This window comes from Spermophilus citellus, assembly GCF_964194105.1.
Source record: "Spermophilus citellus genome assembly, chromosome: 7".
Taxonomy (NCBI): Eukaryota; Metazoa; Chordata; class Mammalia; order Rodentia; family Sciuridae; genus Spermophilus; species Spermophilus citellus.
Window position 1 is genome coordinate 144860507 of NC_138188.1, and position 9485 is coordinate 144869991.

The 9485-nt window shown below is 35.6% G+C and overlaps 1 pseudogene across 1 annotated transcript; it reads left to right on the forward strand.

Annotated features, from left to right (window-relative positions):
- Window positions 1-6962: 6962 nt before the first annotated feature.
- LOC308653418 (proteinase-activated receptor 2-like) lies at window positions 6963-7802 on the forward strand (annotated as a pseudogene). Its single transcript has 2 exons — window positions 6963-6968; window positions 7041-7802. The product of its transcript is annotated as a proteinase-activated receptor 2-like (transcript).
- Window positions 7803-9485: the final 1683 nt, after the last annotated feature.

Genomic DNA, 9485 nt, shown 5'->3' on the forward strand with positions numbered 1-9485 from the left:
ATGTGGCTTACCTTTTCCTTATCTTAAAAAATGGATTTTTAAAATTAAAAAATCTACATTTTTTTATCCTTAAAATTTTAAAAACATATGGTTCTTGTGGGAGACCAACCTTGCAAGTGACTGGGTCACACTCCCTGGCTGGGTGCTGAGGCCGGCAGTATCTCTTTTCCATTTATATCCTCAATACCCAATGTCGTTCACATTATTTTTCTCCAATGACTACCTCGTTACTCCCTCTTTAAATCAAGATTTGTGGAGAAGAGTATCATAAACAAGTTAGAGAGCTCTGTTCCTTACTTATTTCTTGGATTCTTAAAAACCCTCCTTGCCATACAAATGGTTCTTGTTAATTTATGAGAAATTTTTTGAAATTGTTTTAAGCCATATATTAAAAAGGAAATATTTACCAATAACCACTGAAGTATATTACTTTTATTTTTTTTCCTTTTTTTTTGTTTTACTTTTGCTTTCAAAACAGATCTAAGTGGAAAGAACAATTTTTGAAATGTCATCTGGATACACTTTAGAGGTCATAATATATACTATGTTATGATGCATAAAAATATTCTTTGTAAGCACATGCATGCACAAATAATTTGTGTGACATTTAGCTACCTCCTTGTGCAATAACCCATAGCAATTATTCCACTACAACTACCAATAACAACAGTACAATGTAAAGGTCTATATGGTTAATGAACTGCTAAATTAGTGGTAGCATTTTTCAAAAATTATAAACTCAGTTGAAGGTACAAAGTGTAAACAGTATTTTCTCATCAAAAGATTCTGTCTGAATTTGTATAAGTAAACCTAAAATATACACATGGTTACATTTTGCACTGTGAAATTTTCATTATACTATTTCTGTTATTGTGTAGCAATCATGGTTTTAAATCTAGAAACTATGGGAGGAGATTTGGTTTTTTAAACATTATTATTCTCAAATACTTTTGTGTTTCATTAGTTCTTTTTGATTTTTAATGTATTTATAAACAGATGGTGACCATTGTGATCAAGAAAAAATGGAACATAATTTAAATGTGAACTCTGTTATGGATATAGCATAATTCCACGTATTAAATTACTAATTCAATGTTATTAAAATATCAAGTCCAATGGAAATACCATTATGTAAATAGGAGTAGGATGAGAAAAATGATATGAGCTGTTTAAGCTGTTGCCTTTCCAGTGTTCTATGTTAAATTGTATTTGTCACCAAATTTATTTTTCCTCAGTCCACACCTCACATGGCCCATTGAAAGCGTTGAAAACCTTATTTTCTCTTATTTTTCATTTTCTTCACTTAGCTATGTAGAGACCATGCCATCTTGCTTATTCTCTCTTTTCCACTCGTTTCTCCTCCTCCTCATTGTTGTGAGCCCTAATATTGAAGTGTCTCATTGATAATTCAATAATGACTCCTTAGTAAACTTAAGTAATTAACCATGTCTTGCAATTATATAAAGTATTTATGTACTGATTTTTTAAAAGGTAGTTCTCCATGAACATTTTCACCTTTACAGTCTTGACTTTCTGGGAATGAAGTATTGGCCAACTTGGTTCAAGATGATTGAGGAGTAAACATGTTTGTGTGGTAGAGAGATAATGGCTCCCAAAGATTTCTATTTCCTAATCATTAGTAATCATAAATAATATATAATATAAGCAAAAAGAGAATTAAAGACAGAATTGAGGTTGTTAAAAATTGATCTCAAAATATTGATATTATTCTGTATTATTTACTTGGTTGTATTCAATATAAACTTAAGTGTCCTTAAATGTGTAAGAGGAACACTGATAAGTAATTGAGTGAAAAGAAATACTATACCAGCCATTGCAAACTTTAAAGATATAAAAGCTCATGATCCATGAACCAAGGCATATGGGCAGTTTCTAAAGCAGAAGAGGCAAGAAAATTAATTCTTCCCTAGAGTCTCCAGAAAGGAGGGTAACCCTGCCAATGCCTAGGCTTTTTGCCCAGTGAGAACTGCCTCAGACATCAGACTTACAGATCTGGGAGATAGTTGGGCTTTTAGCTTTTATTGTGTGCTAATTGATATAGACACAAGGGAAAACTAATACACCTTGAAATCTAGAGATGACATTTTGCTTCAGAAAATTTAGAGAATTATATTCTCTCAATCCATTGCATCACATTCTATATTGATGAAACCATATACTCTCCCCTACCTTCTTTCCTCCTGAACTTACATTTGTTCAGTTTCTAGACTTAAGCATTCCATTTCTTCCTCTTTTTATTGAGAAGGGGAAGGTGTGACTGATGATTTATATGAGCCCTGTCTTAGAATTAGGAGATTCTTTATATTTGTGCAGTTCTGATAGACATACATTGTGACATCATGTTTTGATTACATGATCCTGTGAGGATTGAGGCTCAAGAACCCCACGTTGAGATCTCAGTGAGTAAAAAATGGTTTCTTCTCTGTTATAGTGACTTAAAATCATGTGTATATGAATGTGGAGAAAAGAAAAAAATCACCAATTTATATTAAGGACTCCAGAGGAACTGCTTTTGTCATCTGATAAGAAAGTCAAATATTTTCTAAATTTGCATAGCAATCCCTGGATGTTCTCAAGTGCATTGGCTTTTCTGTTCTCTACTCAGAAATCTTAACATGGGACTTTATACACAGTTGTTTTTTCTATCTCTATGGACTAAGAGTTAAGGATAAAGATGATCACTCTAAGTAGATGCACTTTGCCTCTCCACCAGAAATACAGTAATACTTTTTTCACACTCTGAACATTATACCTAACATATTTATCACTGAGGTCTATCATTACATATTTTTATTTTATCAGAACATTTCACATCTTAAATGCCATTTTTGAGAACATACAGAGTTTAAGAAAAATGTTGGGTAAAAACAATCAAGGTCATGCGTGTAACTTCAGAGTTTTATTTTACTTTCATTTTCTGTGTCATGATGATTAATAGCTAAAAAATGAATAGTATTATTACTTTTGATAATGAAATCAAGGCAGCTTGATCAGAATATGGAAATGCATGACATTTTGTGACAGACATTTTGTCTAAGAGACTTTATTCTTTTCTCTTTCAGAGTGTATTACATTATTTGCATATTTAGTGTAAAGATAATAGGTTTCTCTATGGCAAAACTCTTTTGGTAATTTATCCATAATTGAATTGGGCTCTTAGTTGGCATCTCATGTGCATGTGAGTTTATGTAGTTTAGCAACTTTGCATTATATTGCATGGGTTACTGCTTTACAGCATTATGCACCAAGGAGATAAATGTCAAGCTCAAGAAGTTCAGATTCATAATTAAATCATCGGCCGTTCTCACATGTGGTGCATAGCAAATCGCCCTTTCACTTTTAACTAATGAGGAGTTACTCTATTTAACTTGACTAGCTTTTCTTAGCTTCAATATTACTTATCTGATTGGAACTTTTTGTTTTCAAACATTTTAGCAAAGACATATTGCATTAAGTGTTTATTTTAAAAGATGTGTGATCATCTTCACTTCCATGATATTTTGTAGCGTTTTGTGAGTATTGCATACTAAAAAATGACAGGAAGCTTCAGTTGAGTGCCACATTATCTCATGAATTATTTAAAAATGGGGGAAATATATATAAGTTGACAAGTATCAATATCTTTGCAAAGCAATGAAGAAATCATTGATATGTTTTATGGAAATTTTAGACCCCAATTAGGTTTCAATATGAGTCTGTTTGAATGACTGAAATATTACATCTTTATCTTAATCAGCTCAGAATAGAGAATATAAGAAATATAGAATCATTACCTTTGTGCTAGAGGGTTAAATATTTCAAAGAATGCAAAACAATCATTTTTAAATAGCATTAATAGTCTCATCAAACCAATTTTGGAATAAGCTATCCCTATAATCAAACAGAGAAATTAAAATAGATTTACAAATTTATGAATATTATGTAACATATGAAAACTTGAGGATATAGGGTCTATGTATTGTTATCCCTACAATCTTTCAGAAACTGGATATCTTTAACTCTATGTAATTAGAGTAAAGCTATCAGTTCCATGATCCTGCCTTTCATGCCACAAAAATGCATACATCTCTAGGAATTAGAGAAATGCAAATCAAACTATTCTAAGATTTCATCTTACTCCTGTCAAAATGGCAATCATCAAGAATATAGGCAACAATAAATGTTGGAGAGGATGTGGTGAAAAAGGTGCACTCATACATTGCTCATGGGACTGCAAATTGGTGCAACTACTCTGGAAAGCAGTATAGACATCTCTTAGAAAATTGGGAATGGACCCACCATTTGACCCAACTATTACTCCTTGGTTTTTATGCAAAGGACTTAATATCAGCATACTATAGTGATGCAGCCACATCAATGTTTATAGCAGCTCAAGTCACAATAGCTAGACTATGGAATCAACCAAGGTGTTCCTCAATAGATAAATGGATAAAGAAAATGTGGTATATATACTCATTGAAATATTACTCAGCTTTAAAGAAGAATAAAATTATGAAATTTTCCAGTAAATGGTTGAAGTTGGAGAATATCATGCTAAGCAAAATAAGCCAATCCCACAAAACCAAAGGTTGAATGTTTTCTCTAATATGCGGATACTAATTCACAATAAAGCAAGGGGACTAGGGAAGAATAGAGTTACCTTAGATTAGGTAGAGTGAAGTGATGGGAGGGAAGGAGAGAGGATGTGGGGATAGGAAAGATATTAGAATTAAACAGACATTATTACTGTATGTATATATGTAACTGCATGACCAATATAATTCTGCAACATGTACACTCAGAAAAATGAGAAATTATATCCCATCCATATATGATATATCTAAGTGCATAAATGTTTTCTACTTTCATGTAAAACTAATTAAAACAAATAAAAAAACAAGTAAAAATGCATACAAGACCCAAGCTGGATTAAACCTATAGAAATCTCTTTTCCTTATAGTGATTATGATGGGTCATGGTTAAGTGACTCAGCACAAACAATTTTTTTTTCTGATTGAATGCTGCTGATAATATATGCTTAAAGTGAAAAAAAAACATAGTTTTTACATACTGGATTTAATTTCCCAAGAAAACAGTAAAAAAAAAAAAAGCAGAATCAATGGAGAGAGATGTATAAGGATGTGAGATCATATATGTATGTGTGTGTGTGTATATATATATATATATATATATATATATATATATATATTTAAATTTGGATGGGCTGGGTGTGGTGGTATACAGCTATTGAGAATTCTGAATATGAGGATCATGAGTTCAAGTCCATACTGGGCAACACAAGCATAATAAAATTAAATATACAAAAGCTTTCAAAAAAGTCAGTGTAGTTTATTGAAAAAAATGTTTTGCAGGTATTATCACTGGATTTTACAGTGCTTTGAGTAAAATGTGTAATTTTTTGTCTATGAAGGAAAAAATTTGTGGAAATTTTACTTTTTCATCTTAAAAGTAGAGTTATCAGGAGCTGATAAAGCCAATAAAGTGCATTTTAGGACCAGGTGTTCTCTTAGCTTCCTATTTAATTGCCTATTTTTATTTTTCCACTTGATAGATTCTTTCTTCAAGTGCTTTGCCAATTACCCAATGTATTTGCAACTCAGATTTGGCTCTTGATTATCTCCTGAGATTAGTACACTATAGATTACCTGTAACAAAACTTGCTTTCAGAATTTATTGACATTGCTATCTTCTCCACTTGCAATTAAGTCATTTCCTGACATTCAGGCTGTTTTTCTAGCTAGTAAAGATAGTTTTAAAAGTGAAACTAATTTTTGACTGCATTTATACAAAGTGAACAACTACCAGTCATCATACTTGAATAAGGTTTTCAATATACCAGGGAATATTATCATCTATCCAAGAGGATACATTTCATAAATCAAAATGTTTAATTGCCATAGTCAATTTCAAATGCCAGAATGATATGGTCACTGAAACATAGGATCACAAACAACACACTTTATAAAACCTCCTTTGTGTTGCAGGTTTGACAATAAGAGGAGACTGCAAAGGGTAGCTAGCCACTTTGAACCTTCTCTCAAAGCATCTTTGCCAAAGATTTGCTGATTAAAAAAAAATAAAGAAACTTATAATTATGTACAGAAATTTGCAAAGGACATATGCACAGGACAGGCATCAAGAAAGATTCATCTAGAAACTGATCTGAACCTGGGGAGGCACATGCAGAGGCTCTGATTAGGCACAGGTGAAATGATGGGTTTTTCAGGGTGTATGGAATATAGCACTAAGTTTCACATCAGTGGCAGCAGATTCCCCAAACACTTGGCATTAGAGCTGCTGGAAAGATGTAAAGTTGAAGCATGGTGTGGCTACTGGGAGGCACCAGTGTTGGAATAACTTTCAGTTTATAGCTAGCAGCTAGCAGCTATGAGCAGCTCAGAGTGCTTGAAGAATCTACACTTGTTCAGGCCTGATAGGAACGCCTGCAGGATGGGATGCTCTGCTCTAGGGAGCCTTTAGTGAAACCACATCCTTAGCACTTGTGGTTAGTGTTGCCAAGCTGCCAGACCAGGAAACTAATAGCCAGAAGCTTCAGGAATGGAACTACTAACTTAGAAATCCCCTTCCCTAGGGACAAAGACCCTTCCTGATGATAGCAATATTTAGAACATCCTCATAGTTTGGTTACATTAGGCATAAGATGATTGACTTATGGATACTATCTTGCTCATATATGATTGACAGGCATGCCCCACTCAAAACCTATAACAATTGTATGCATTCCAAAAATAAACTGAGCTACTGGACGACGACCTGAGGTGGGTCTCCAGCCAGTTCTCTCACCAGCTCCCGGAGTCTGTGTGTTGATTCTGCGTCTCTACCCGCTGTGACAAGGTAGCGGAGCACCTAGTTGACCAGAACCACAGCACACCAGTCTGCTGGTGGACTCTGCCTCCTGCAGTCACATCGTGGAAGCAGTGATGGAGGTACTAACCCAGGACCCTGCACATGCTAGGATCCAATAGAACCTCTAAAGGAACAAGTATTATTGAACAAAGAAGCCTCCTGCTGTGATTTATATGGCTAATCTCACCTTAGCAGACCTCCTGTCTGTTATCTGGTGCTTACCTCACACATGGCAACAACTGAATTTAAAGGAAATCTCTTTGCAAGGTTCTCATTGACTTTTTCTACAGCAATATGTACTGTTTCATTGTCTTCGTGACCTGCTTGAGTGTACAAAGGTATTTGTGAACCCCATGGACCACACCAGGAAGAAGGCAAACATTGCTTTGGTGTCTCCCTGGGAATATGGCTGTTGATTCTGCTGGTCACTGTCCCCTTATATGTCATGAAGCAGACCATCCACATTCCAGCTCTTAATGTCATGACCTACCATGATGTTTTGCCTGAGGAGGTGTTAGTGAGGCACATGTTCAATTACTTCCTCTCTCTGGCCTTTGAAGTCTCTCACCCTCTACCTACATACTTATGATCAGAAGCCTCTAATCTTCTGCCATGAGTGAGCACTAAGAAAAGGCAGAGGGCCTTCAAACTCATTGTCTCTGTCCTGGCCATGTACTTGATCTGCTTCACCCCTAGTAACTTTCTGCTTATGAAACATTATTTCTTGATTAAAAGCTGAGGCCAGAGCAATGTCTATGCCATATACCTGGTATCTCTGTCTGTCTGCCTTCAAAACCTGCATCAACCCTTATCTCTATTACTTTGTTTCACAAGATTTCAGGGATCATGCAAAGAATTATCTCCTTTGTGGAAGAATCTGCACTCTGAAGCAAATGCAAATATCCATCACTTGAAATAAATTCTCCAGAAAATCCACCTCTTACTCTTCAAGTTCAACCAGTATTAACTTCCTATTAAATTTTCCAGCTCCACAGATGGAGTTTTACAGGAGAATGTGAAGCTGTCTCACCATTGTGGGGAGGCGGCTGCTATTTCTTAACCAAGCAGGTCTTAGCAGAGAGGATGTATATGCAGCTTCCCCAGGTTTGCTGGAAGCTTCCCGATTTGCATGAGAATAGTCTTCCACATTAACAAAGGTATGTGTCAGAATTCTACCACTCAGATGTTCCAAAAAATGAACTGACAGAGCAAGATATAGGAGGTAGTGAAAAGACAGAATCACAATTACCTGCTAAAACTACACCTGGTGGGCTGGGGAGATAGGGAGATAGCTCAGTTGGTATTGCCTCACATGTACAAGGCCCTGGGTTTGATCCCCAGTATACACACACAAAACAACAACAACAACAAAACCACTACACCTGGGTTTCCATTCAAGATTATTTCTCCTACATCTGGGCTCCATCTTACCCTTGGTAGTACTTGAGGGCCTTTAGAGAGAATCAGTGTATCAGTTTGAGTCACTGATTTTACAAATGACGACATGAACACGAAACAAGCTGCTCAGAGTCAGATTTCCAACCAATAGCAGTGAGATTAGGTTAGGCAATAGAATTCAAATGTTCAGTGAGCAGCGTTTTTGTATGCTTCATTAAAATAACTGGGAATGTTGTTACAAGTATAGGTTCCTCAGCTTCAGAAAGAAAAGGTCAGACTATGGGAACAGGGACATTTTGTAAACCTGTGTGATTTTTATACACAGGGATTTGAGAAACATTGATCTGAGCTTTGCTTCCACTTGACAAGGTGCCACAACAGTCTTTTTCTCTAAAAAGAGAAGCCATCATAAATGTTTTGTACCAGGCACTGTGGCACACAGCTGTAATCCCGGTGGCTCAGGAAGCTGAAGAAGTAGGATCACAAGTACAAAGCTATCCATAGCAACTTGTCGAGGTCCTGAGCAACATAGCGAGAACCTATATCAAAATAAAATAAAATAAAAAATTAAAAGGGGCTGAGGGTATGGCTCAGTGGTTAAGCACCCCTGGGTTCAATTGTTGGTACCAAAATAAAAAAAAAAAAAGAAAAGAAAAGAAGAAATTCACCAGGCACAGTGGTACATTCCTGTAATCCCAGTGGCTCAGGAGGCTGAGGCAGAAAGATTGTAAATTCAAAGCCAGCCTCAATAAATTTTGAGGTGCTAAGTAACTCATTGAAACCTTGTCTCTAAATAAAATACAAAATAGGGCTGGGGATGTGGCTTAGTGGTAGAGTGCCCCTGAGTGTCCTCCCCCACCAAAAATTAATCTCTAATACAAATAAATATTTATCTAATCAATATTCTAAATATTTATATCTGGCACTGTTAAGATTGAAAGAATATACAGATTAACTCTCCCTTTTTTTCATTCACCTGCTTTCTAAGGATTTCATAAGACTGTGGCTATAAATGAGTTCAACAGCTGTGTTACTATCGCCTCTGCCTGTAGGCCAGAGGCTCTATCCACATCACCACCCTTTCTTTTTCATTAAGAATATTGTACACCGGCATCTGTGTAGCCCTTGTCAGCCTGTTTCTGCCTGGAGAGTTTTGGATGTTGACCATCTCTATGTTTTTTCTGAATCCCTTTCAGTGC